The sequence below is a fragment of the Phoxinus phoxinus genome (genome assembly GCF_949152265.1).
Source record: "Phoxinus phoxinus genome assembly, chromosome: 9".
NCBI lineage: Eukaryota > Metazoa > Chordata > Actinopteri > Cypriniformes > Leuciscidae > Phoxinus > Phoxinus phoxinus.
In genome coordinates, this window is record NC_136884.1 from 18423199 (window position 1) to 18436475 (window position 13277).

The window sequence follows — 13277 nt, forward strand, 5'->3', positions numbered from 1 at the left end:
TTTGCCTGACGTAACATCAGAAGGAGTCTCTGAGTATGTATAGGAAGTTCAAGGTTGACTAATATTTGGCCAAAAATATGTTCCTTGGGTCAAATATGGACTTCTTTTTAAGCTGACATAGAAAGGAACGTCAGCCAAAGTCTCTGAGTCTCTGAGAAGGAGTCTCTGAGTATGTATAGAAAGTTCAAGATTGACTATTATTTGGCAAAAAAATATGTTCCTTGGGTCAAAAATTGACTTCTTTTTTGGCTGACGTAACATAAGAAGGAGTCTTTGAGTATGTATTGAAAGTTCAAGATTGACCATTATTTGGCCAAAAATATGTTCCTTGGGTCAATTATGGACTTCTTTATTGGCTGACGTAACATCAGAAGGAGTCTCTGAGTATGTATAGAAAGTTCAAGATTGAGTATTATTTGGCCAAAAATATGTTCCTTGGGTCAAATATGGACTTATTTTTTGGCTGACGTAACATCAGAAGTCTATGAGTATGTATAGAAAGTTTAAGATTGACTATTATTTGGCCAAAAATGTTTTCCTTGGGTCAAAATGGACTTATTTTTTTGGCTGACGTAACAATAGGAGTCTTTGAGTTTGTATAGAAATTTCAAGATTGACTACTATTTGGCCAAAAATATGTTCCTTGGGTCAAATATGGACTTCTTTTGTGGCTGACGTAACATCAGAAGGAGTCTTTGAGTATGTATTGAAAGTTCAAGATTGACAATTTTTTGGCCAAAAATATGTTGGTTCAAATATGGACTTATTTTTTGGCTGACATAACATCAGGAGTCTTTAAATATGTATTGAAAGTTCAAGATTGACCATTATTTGGCCAAAAATATGTTCCTTGGGTCAAATATGGACTTCTTTTTTGGCTGACGTAACACAAGAAGGAGTCTTTGAGTATGTATTGAAAGTTCAAGATTGACCATTATTTGGCCAAAAATATGTTCCTTGTGTCAAATATGGACTTTTGTTTTGGCTGACGTAACATCAGGAGTCCTTAAGTATGTATTGAAAGTTCAAGATTGACCATTATTTGGCCAAAAATATGTTCCTTGGTTCAAATATGGACTTATTTTTTGGCTGACATAACATCAGGAGTCTTTAAATATGTATTGAAAGTTCAAGATTGACCATTATTTGGCCAAAAATATGTTTCTTGGGTCAAATATGGACTTATTTTTTGGCTGACATAACATCAAGAGTATTTAAATATGTATTGAAAGTTCAAGATTGACCATTATTTGGCCAAAAAAATGTTCCTTGGGTCAAATATGGACTTCTTTTTTGGCTGACGTAACATAAGAAGGAGTCTTTGAGTATGTATTGAAAGTTCAAGATTGACCATTATTTGGCCAAAAATATGTTCCTTGTGTCAAATATGGACTTTTGTTTTGGCTGACGTAACATCAGGAGTCCTTAAGTATGTATTGAAAGTTCAAGATTGACCATTATTTGGCCAAAAATTTGTTCCTTGGGTCAAAATGGACTTATTTTTTGGCTGACGTAACATCAGGAGTCTTTGAGTATGTATAGAAAGTTCAAGATTGACCATTATTTGGCCAAAAATATGTTCCTTGGGTCAAATATGGACTTATTTTTTGGCTGACGTAACATCAGAAGGAGTCTCTGAGTATTTATAAAAAAGTTCAAGATTGACTATTATTTGGCCAAAAATATGTTCCCTGGGTCAAATGTGGACTTATTTTTTGGCTGACGTAACATCAGAAAGAGTCTCTGAGTATGTATAGAAAGTTCAAGATTGACTATTATTTGGCCAAAAATATGTTCCTTTGGTCAAATATGGACTTCTTTTTTGGCTGACGTAACATAAGAAGGAGTCTTTGAGATTGTATTGAAGGTTCAAGATTGACCATTATTTGGCCAAAATAATCCTTGGGTCAAATATGGACTTATTTTTTGGCTGACAGGAGTCTTTGAGTGTGAATAGAAAGTTCAAGATTGACTATTATTTGGCCAAAAATATGTTCCCTGGGTCAAATATGGACTTCTTTTTTGGCTGACGTAACATCAAATGGAGTCTCTGAGTATGTATAGAAAGTTCAATATCGAGGATTTCTTAGGCCGTAAATATTTTCCTTGGGTCAAATATGGACTTCTGTATGGCTGATTTAACATCAGAATGAGTCTTTGAGTATGTATTGAAAGTTCAAGATTGTCCATTATTTGGCCAAAAATTTGTTCCTTGGGTCAAAATGGACTTATTTTTTGGCTGACGTAACATCAGGAGTCTTTGAGTATGTATAGAAAGTTCAAGATTGACCATTATTTGGCCAAAAATATGTTCCATGGGTCAAATATGGACTTATTTTTTGGCTGACGTAACATCAGAAGGAGTCTCTGAGTATTTATAAAAAAGTTCAAGATTGACTATTATTTGGCCAAAAATATGTTCCCTGGGTCAAATGTGGACTTATTTTTTGGCTGACGTAACATCAGAAAGAGTCTCTGAGTATGTATAGAAAGTTCAAGATTGACTATTATTTGGCCAAAAATATGTTCCTTTGGTCAAATATGGACTTCTTTTTTGGCTGACGTAACATAAGAAGGAGTCTTTGAGTGTGTATTGAAGGTTCAAGATTGACCATTATTTGGCCAAAATAATCCTTGGGTCAAATATGGACTTATTTTTTGGCTGACAGGAGTCTTTGAGTGTGAATAGAAAGTTCAAGATTGACTATTATTTGGCCAAAAATATGTTCCCTGGGTCAAATATGGACTTCTTTTTTGGCTGACGTAACATCAAATGGAGTCTCTGAGTATGTATAGAAAGTTCAATATCGAGGATTTCTTAGGCCGTAAATATTTTCCTTGGGTCAAATATGGACTTCTGTATGGCTGATTTAACATCAGAATGAGTCTTTGAGTATGTATTGAAAGTTCAAGATTGGCCATTATTTGGCCAAAAATATGTTCCTTGGGTCAAAATGGACTTATTTTTTGGCTGACGTAACATCAGGAGTCTTTGAGTATGTATAGAAAGTTCAAGATTGACTTTATTTTGGCCAAAAATATGTTCCTTGGGTCAAATATGGACTTATTTTTTGGCTGACGTAACAATAGGAGTCTTTGAGATTGTATAGAAATTTCAAGATTGACTATTATTTGGCCAAAAATATGTTCCTTGAGTCAAATATGGACTTCTTTTTTGGCTGACGTAACATCAGGAGTCTTTGAGTATGTACAGAAAGTTCAAGATTGACTATTATTTGGCCAAAAATATGTTCCTTGGTTCAAATATGGACTTATTTTTTGGCTGCCGTAACATCAGGAGTCTTTGAGTATGTATTGAAAGTTCAAGATTGACCATTATTTGGCCAAAAATATGTTCCTTGTGTCAAATATGGACTTTTGTTTTGGCTGACGTAACATCAGGAGTCCTTAAGTATGTATTGAAAGTTCAAGATTGACCATTATTTGGCCAAAAATATGTTCCTTGGGTCAAATATTGACTTATTTTTTTGCCTGACATAACATCAGGAGTCTTTGAGTATGTATTGAAGGTTCAAGATTGACCATTTATTGGCCAAAAACATGATCCTTGGGTCAAATATGGACTTATTTTTTGGCTGACGTAACATCAGGAGTCTTTTAGTGTGAATAGAAAGTTCAAGATTGACTATTATTTGGCCAAAAATATGTTCCCTGGGTCAAATATGGACTTCTTTTTTGGCTGACGTAACATCAAATGGAGTCTCTGAGTATGTATAGAAAGTTCAATATCGAGGATTTCTTAGGCCGTAAATATTTTCCTTGGGTCAAATATGGACTTCTGTATGGCTGATTTAACATCAGAATGAGTCTTTGAGTATGTATTGAAAGTTCAAGATTGACCATTATTTGGCCAAAAATTTGTTCCTTGGGTCAAAATGGACTTATTTTTTGGCTGACGTAACATCAGGAGTCTTTGAGTATGTATAGAAAGTTCAAGATTGACCATTATTTGGCCAAAAATATGTTCCTTGGGTCAAATATGGACTTATTTTTTGGCTGACGTAACATCAGAAGGAGTCTCTGAGTATTTATAAAAAAGTTCAAGATTGACTATTATTTGGCCAAAAATATGTTCCCTGGGTCAAATGTGGACTTATTTTTTGGCTGACGTAACATCAGAAAGAGTCTCTGAGTATGTATAGAAAGTTCAAGATTGACTATTATTTGGCCAAAAATATGTTCTTTTGGTCAAATATGGACTTCTTTTTTGGCTGACGTAACATAAGAAGGAGTCTTTGAGATTGTATTGAAGGTTCAAGATTGACCATTATTTGGCCAAAATAATCCTTGGGTCAAATATGGACTTATTTTTTGGCTGACAGGAGTCTTTGAGTGTGAATAGAAAGTTCAAGATTGACTATTATTTGGCCAAAAATATATTCCCTGGGTCAAATATGGACTTCTTTTTTGGCTGACGTAACATCAAATGGAGTCTCTGAGTATGTATAGAAAGTTCAATATCGAGGATTTCTTAGGCCGTAAATATTTTCCTTGGGTCAAATATGGACTTCTGTATGGCTGATTTAACATCAGAATGAGTCTTTGAGTATGTATTGAAAGTTCAATATTGGCCATTATTTGGCCAAAAATATGTTCCTTGGGTCAAAATGGACTTATTTTTTGGCTGACGTAACATCAGGAGTCTTTGAGTATGTATAGAAAGTTCAAGATTGACTTTATTTTGGCCAAAAATATGTTCCTTGGGTCAAATATGGACTTATTTTTTGGCTGACGTAACAATAGGAGTCTTTGAGATTGTATAGAAATTTCAAGATTGACTATTATTTGGCCAAAAATATGTTCCTTGAGTCAAATATGGACTTCTTTTTTGGCTGACGTAACATCAGGAGTCTTTGAGTATGTACAGAAAGTTCAAGATTGACTATTATTTGGCCAAAAATATGTTCCTTGGTTCAAATATGGACTTATTTTTTGGCTGCCGTAACATCAGAAGGAGTCTCTGAGTATTTATAAAAAAGTTCAAGATTGACTATTATTTGGCCAAAAATATGTTCCTTGGGTCAAATATGGACTTATTTTTTGGCTGACGTAACATCAGGAGTCTTTGAGTATGTATAGAAAGTTCAAGATTGAATATTATTTGGCCAAAAATATGTTCCTTGGGTCAAATATGGACTTATTTTTTGGCTGACATGACATCAGGAGTCTTTGAGTGTGTATTGAAAGTTCAAGATTGACCTTTATTTGGCAAAAAATATGTTCCTTGGGTCAAAAACGGACTTCTTTTTTGGCTGACGTAACATAAGAAGGAGTCTTTGAGTATGTATTGAAAGTTCAAGATTGACTATTATTTGGCCAAAAATATGGTCCTTGAGTCAAATATGGACTTCTTTTTTGGCTGACGTAACATCAGGAGTCTTTGAGTATGTATAGAAAGTTCAAGATTGACTATTATTTGGCCAAAAATATGTTCCTTGGGTCAAATATGGACTTATTTTTTGGCTGCCGTAACATCAGAAGGAGTCTCTGAGTATTTATAAAAAAGTTCAAGATTGACTATTATTTGGCCAAAAATATGTTCCCTGGGTCAAATGTGGACTTATTTTTTGGCTGACGTAACATCAGAAAGAGTCTCTGAGTATTTATAGAAAGTTCAAGATTGACTATTATTTGGCCAAAAATATGTTCCTTGGGTCAAATATGGACTTATTTTTTGGCTGACGTAACATCAGGAGTCTTTGAGTATGTATAGAAAGTTCAAGATTGACTATTATTTGGCAAATAATATGTTCCTTGGGTCAAAAATTGACTTATTTTTTGGCTGACGTAACATTAGGAGTCTTTGAGTATGTATAGAAAGATCAAGATTGACTATTATTCGCCCAAAAATATGTTCCTTGGGTCAAATAAGTACTTCTGTATGGCTGATTTACCATCAGAAGGAGTCTGAGAGAAAGTATAGAAATTTCAAGATCGAGGGCAATATTTACCTTGAGTAGGTCAAAAGGGACCTCTTTATGGCTGATTTAACATCAGAAGGAGTCTCTAAATGTAAATAGTTTAAATCCATTTGAAGACCCTTTGACCAGAAATAAGTTCAAAAGGTCAGATATAGACATCTATATGGTTTATGAAGCATCAGAAGGAGTCTTTGAGTATGTATAGAAAGTTCAAGATTGACTATTATTTGGCCAAAAATATGTTCCCTGGGTCAAATATGGACTTCTTTTTTGCCTGACGTAACATAAGAAGGAGTCTCTGAGTATATATAGGAAGTTCAAGGTTGACTAATATTTGGCCAAAAATATGTTCCTTGGGTCAAATATGGACTTCTTTTTTGGCTGACGTAACATCAGGAGTTTTTGAGTATGAATAGAAAGTTCAAGATTGACTATTATTTGGCCAAAAATATGTTCCTTGGGTCAAATATGGACTTATTTTGTGGCTGCCGTAACATCAGAAGGAGTCTCTGAGTATTTATAAAAAAGTTCAAGATTGACTATTATTTGGCCAAAAATATGTTCCCTGGGTCAAATGTCCCAGGTGAAAAAGTCGTAGTATTAAATGTATTAAAAATATATTTGAAATTCAAATAGTATGTTTATAATACATTTGTATTTCCAACATGCTTATTTAAAGTGCATTAAAAATACATTGAATTGCATTTTAATATATTTATAAAAAATATACTAGTAGTACATTGGTAATAAATATATATTTAAGTATACTTTTAATAAATATGCTAATTAAAAGCATACTTTAAATATATTTCTAAACAGTATACTAGTAGTACATTGGTAATAAATATATATTTAATTATACTTTTAATAAATATGCTAATTACAAGCATACTTTAAATATATTTCTAAACAGTATACTAATAGTACATTGGTAATAAATATATATTTAAGTATACTTTTAATAAATATGCTAATTAAAAGCATACTTTAAATATATTTCTAAACAGTATACTAGTAGTACATTGGTAATAAATATATATTTAAGTATACTTTTAATAAATATGCTAATTAAAAGCATACTTTAAATATATTTCTAAACAGTATACTAGTAGTACATTGGTAATAAATATATATTTAAGTATACTTTTAATAAATATGCTAATTAAAAGCATACTTTAAATATATTTCTAAACAGTATACTAGTAGTACATTGGTAATAAATATATATTTAATTATACTTTTAATAAATATGCTAATTACAAGCATACTTTAAATATATTTCTAAAAAGTGTACTAGAAGTATTTGGTAATAAATATATGCTTAGTTACACTTTTAAGAAATATGCTAAACACAACCATACTTTTAGTGAAGTTTTAGTGTATTTAAAGAAAACATGCTTATGTTGCTCTTAAAGTACATTTTATGTGTACTTTGTGTAAGAACATAGCAAAATGATTAAGATTTTAGTGTGTTTAAAATGTATGTACTTTATAAACACTTAGGCCTACTGCATTATAGTTTAATTATTTATGTATTTATCATTTTAATATAAAAAAAAAATTACATTTACAATATACAAACTTATTAGAAACATTTGTCAACTATTATTAGCATTTCAATAAGCTTCCCAGGTGAAAAGGAAATATATTTAAAGTGTGCTTATTTTGATATACTTAATGTATTTTAAGTGTATTGTATTAATTATGTATTAAATGTGTTATTTTGGAACAACTTCAAGTATACTAAATGTACTTTTATATGTATTTAAGTTCAATTTTAATGTAATAGTAATATATTTTAATATACTTAATTGTGTTAAAATGGAACTATTTTAAGTATATTTAGTGTAATTTAATAGCACTTCTTTAAATTATATTTTTAATACATTTTAAATGTACTTTCGAAATACAACTTAAATATATTTTTAATATCATATTAATGTGTTCCCAGTATATTTTAAATATAATATCAGGTTATTAATAATGTATTAGTAGAACACTATGACCCACTATTAGTATATTAAAAATATATTTTTACAAAACAATTCAGTATGAAAAAAATATATTTTAATGTAATAAAAATACAGTTAAAAATTACAATTCAGTTAAACACAGTAAAAACAATAGTACAAAACACATTATTAATGTATTTAATACATTAAAATATATTTTTATATATGAAAAAAAAGTTAAAAATTATAATTCAGTTAAACACAGTAAAAACAATAGTACAAAACACATTATTAATGTATTTAATACATTAAAATATATTTTAATGTATTAAAAATACAGTTAAAAATTATAATTCAGTTAAACAGTAAAAACAATAGTACAAAACACATTATTAATGTATTTAATACATTAAAATATATTTTAATGTATTAAAAAAAAGTTACAAATTATAATTCAGTTAAACACAGTAAAAACAATAGTATAAAACACATACAAACGCTCTTTGAAAGATAGTAAACATTAATGCACTACATTAGTACAGCAACATATGAAAATGAAACAAAATACATTAACATAAAATTATATAATAAGTATTAAACAGAACAACAACAAAAAACGAACTTAAAAGAATAGTTCACTTTAAAATGAAAATTCTGTCATCATATACTCACCCTTAAGTTGTTTCAAACCTGTATGTATTTATTTCTTCTGCTGAACACAAAGGAAGATATTTAGAAGAATGTCAGTAACCAGACAGTTTCTGGGTACCATTGACTTCCATAGTAGGAAAAATTATACGATGGAAATCAATGGGACCCAGTCTGGTTACTGACATTCTTCTAATATATTCCTTTGTGTTCAGCAGAAGAAATAAATTCATACAGGTTTGAAACAACATGAGGGTGAGTAAATGATGACAATTTTAATTTTAAAGTGAACTATTCCTTCAAGTCAAACAAAGTTAAATACAATAGCTGCAAACAGTCCTTCATCCTTCAAGCGAATTGAAGTGATTGGTCTTGGAGTTGCCTCATTGTTGCATTTTCTTCTGATCAGTGCTCGCACCTCAGACACTGTCGTGGTCGGAAACGGTTTGATCACAGTATCTATGAAAAGGGAAAAAGATTTTTATTTTTTTAAATATTAAAGCAAAATTAACATCCGTTAAAAAAGTCACTGTTCCCTTTCGAAGGGAACTTGCACTGCGTATCTAGGCGCCCCTTTTATACTTCTGGGTCGCACTAATAGTGTCATAGGTTGTCGCCAAATTCGATTGCCGTGATTTCCCAAAGGCATTCCCCCAAAGCGTCATGCACCGTCTCATTCCCTGTTCTCAGGGAACAGAGGTTACAGTCGTAACCTAGACATTTTTTTAAAATGGCATGTAATGCTTAGTTCATATATTTTAACAGAAGACATCCAATATAAAATGGTAATAAAATGCAATAAAGGAGTTAATAAAATATCGACATAAAATAGCACAAACATTACGTCTTGCTGAACAACAGTGAGGTCTACATGTATACATGACACTGTATCACAGCAAAAAAAGAAAAAAAAAAGAAAATGTAACTGTTTAACTGAAAAAATACCCAGCCAACAAGTATAATAATTATAATGTATAACAAATGCTAATCTTTATTTTTAGCATTATTATTTGTTTTAGTCTTTGACTTAGAGAGCAAAAAAAAGTGATGTACAGAAACACATACTAGAGATGCATACTAGAGATGCACCGATTACAATTTTCTAGGCCGGTTTCGATTCTTCACTGAGTTTGACCTGCCGATACCGATTTTAGCCGATTCCGATTAAAATTTTTCCAACCCCTTTACAGCACACACACATATTTGAAGAGTTCAGATTCAAACGCTTTTAAGTGCCATCTGAAATTTTATTCTAAAATTATAATTTTTATCAAGCTCATATATTTAAGTTCAGTAATTTCACTTAAATGACAAATAATAGGTAATTTTCGTTGCCATTTAAGATAAATTACTGAACTTAAATATTCAAGCTTTATAAAAATGATCATTCTAGAAGAAAATTTCAGATTGGCACTTAGAGGCTTAAATTGCATCTGAACTCTTCATTTATTTAAAGTCCCTGTAAAGGCAATTCTAAAAAAAAATTCTAAACACATTATAAATGTTAGAAATGTATTGCTAAAACATATTACAAAGACTGTGAACTGCGAAGTACTGAATTGTGGAGTTAGACCGTTAAACAGTTTTTCACCATTGCTATTTTCCGGATTTTTTGGGCGGGGCTAAAACGGGGGCTCGATGACGCACTGGAGCCCCTGAGCTCCTGGACACGCCCCTACTTGATGACGCACTGGAGCCCCTGAGCCTGGCCGCTCTCTAACAATATAGACAGAGCACATACGCATCAGTTTGGCGCTCAATCGCGAGTTAAGTTACTGTTAGTACTATTATTACTACAGCCTACAGTTTGCTAGTTAGCTATGCCTTCGTCACGGAAATGCGTACTACCTTGATGCGATCATGTACGAAACAGATCGGTGTCCAACATTTCCTAAAAACGATCACATCAAGAAGAGGTGGATTAATTTTGTGAAGAGCCACCTTGATGGAGAGCTGAGGATCACCACCAAAACCAGCCTCTGTAGTGATCATTTTACACGGGATAGTTTTATAAACTTTCGTCGGAGACAACTGGGATGCTCTGATAATCCGCTGTTACTGGTGAATGTGGCCGAACCGACTATCTCCCGTCTCGGCCTTCATCCTCCCGTCGCGCCGACAACTGTGCCATCCTCGGCAGTGCGTGCCCACCAATGAGGGTAGGCTGCCTTGTGTGCTTATGTTATAATTATAGTAGGTAGTCCACAGTAAGTAGGCTAATAAATACTGCAACACTCTAACGTGATTTTTTTGTTTATTTATATGATCAATATGATTTCTTAGCCAAGTAATTTAAACTATCTGTTCACAAAGCAGTCCCTTCCGACCACAAAAGAGACCGAGTCTTTCATGCATAAAGTCACTCGAGAAGTTTGATGTCAGTCAGACAGGTTTCAGCGCAGCCGGCGGACACGCCCCCAGCGTTTGAGAGCAGAGACCACTGCTCATTTTTTCAAGATTTTAATAGCTTATTTTATGTACTTGCCGGCTTTTTTTATCATTCAAATTTGGCTGGGTGGCTAATAACACATTTTTCTGTGATATGACAAACTCAGAACACATACTTAATTTTGACTTTACAGGGACTTTAATTTTTTTAATAAAACACCATAAACTTTTACCCAAACTGAATAATTAAAACAAGTTTAAATGGGTAAATTTTCTACAAATATTTTTGTGTTCATTTTCTAGCCTACTCCAGTTCTTGTTAAACACACTAAACATGCAAATTCTGTGCATTTTTTGTGTGAAATCATATTTATTTTGTCCATCAAAAGCGTGTTTTCACTTTAATTGAGCGTGAGCTCCTGCTTTAATTACGTAACGCTCCGGCTTTGGTGTGGAGAGCATCCACACCAAAAAAAAAACAAAACACGTTGCTCACGCTTGCGGTGTGTGAAATGGCCGTAATTCACGAGGTTTTCTACATGTGTGTTCCGTGTGCATGTGTGATTGCCGATGTTGCGCGATGTTAATCATACGGCGCCCGAGGTCATGGCCGATCACGCGAAAATGGAATCAATCGGATCATCTCTACTTACTCTCTTCTCTGCTTGTCTCTGCATTCAGATTTCTGTTTTTCTTCTATAGTAGCTAGTCTGAAAAACAACAAATAAAAACCGAGATTTATATTTATATATATACACAAACATATAAGGCAGGCAAATTATGAAGAATGATTTGTTTTGTTTTTAAGAATGACAGTACGCTGAGTACAATGTACTTGGTGGGTAATATAATCAAAACCCTTCACAGACTCAGCAGTTTCAGACGTATGCTCTCTTATAAGCATCCCTTTTAACAATTTAATCTTTGTACTTATTTGTAATAAGAAATATATATTAGAAAGTTATCAAAAAGGCAATAAGGTTATCAATCTTGAACAAATATAAACACCAATCAACACACACTACCCTTATTGGCTGGTCAGCTCAAGACAAAGGTAACTATATTCATAACATGTTATTTTCAAACTTTTTAAAGATCATTTCATTAACATCATAACAACGAAGGCAAATTCTTCAGGAAATCAGAAATAAATACACAGCTTCAGCAAATAAAAATGATATTAATGTAATGATGTACATATTATAATAACTAATAATTTTTTTTGCAGATGCATTGGACAATGTTTTAGTTGTTTTAAGACTCCACGTAGATTTTAAACAGATTCATCAAAGACTTTAGACTTTGACAGTGCAGAAGTTGCTAGAATTCAGTGTCAGCATCATGTTACAGCGGTTAAAGTCAGTATCCCACGTGCAAGTCATATTAGCAAATGCATAGCAGACCTTTCCACCTAGGAAAACAACTAAACAGTGAGCTATTTATTTATGCAAACAGCAACTAAAACTTACCAGTAGCTGCTAACTTCTGAGGCAGAATCTTCATCTCTTCGAGTGTGCTTCGACTTTGACTTGAAAATCTTGGCTCTGATGGTCAAATGTAGCTGAACTGAAAAAGACGTGATGTTACACTTTGTGCCAAAAATACGAAATGCTGTCATGATCACTTACCCTTTAGTAGTTCCAAACCATTTAAGACTTTCGTTCATCTTCGATAGAAAAACTGACATTTATATCCCTCCGATGAACGATTCACCAGATCTGTTCACGTTTCAAAAAGTGAATCGCAAAAAACATCACCCAATCCATATCAATCGCGTGGTTTCCTCCAAGTCCTCTAAAGAAACACGATCGCTATAAATATTTTAACAGTTTAAATTTAAACTTCTAAACCTAATCACATTCAAGGACCGCATGCACAGCAACTGAAGCTCTGAGTGAAATGCGAGCGCATTATCATAAGAACCAATCACAGCCGTTCAACGCCTCTGGAACCAATCAGGACTAGTCACGTGTGTTATGCGCATTGTTCAAATTTAAACAAGTAACGTTGCAACACCTTTTTGGAAATTAACATTTCTTTGGAAAATGTATCTATGATGCATTTCAAAAAATATGTTGCTGAAATTATTGTGGGAATTTCAGTAGTACAAAATATAATGTAATAGACAACAGCATTAAGTAGCCTTTTACAACAAATAATAATTGTGGACTTCTTTTTTGGCTGACGTAAAATAAGAAGGAGTCTTTGAGATTGTATTGAAGGTTCAAGATTGACCATTATTTGGCCAAAATAATCCTTGGGTCAAATATGGACTTATTTTTTGGCTGACAGGAGTCTTTGAGTGTGAATAGAAAGTTCAAGATTGACTATTATTTGGCCAAAAATA

General features: G+C 32.6%; 1 long non-coding RNA gene across 2 annotated transcripts; it reads right to left on the minus strand.

The window, feature by feature from the left end:
* Nucleotides 1–8751: 8751 nt before the first annotated feature.
* On the minus strand, nt 8752–13060 carry LOC307003922. Of its 2 annotated transcripts, XR_013798886.1 has the most exons (4): nt 12559–13059; nt 12400–12496; nt 11584–11640; nt 8752–9001 (listed from the first exon to the last, which is right to left on the minus strand). It is a non-coding gene; the product is annotated as an uncharacterized lncRNA (long non-coding RNA). The 2 variants fall into 2 exon arrangements; XR_013798885.1 differs by having other exon boundaries at nt 12400–13060.
* Nucleotides 13061–13277: the final 217 nt, after the last annotated feature.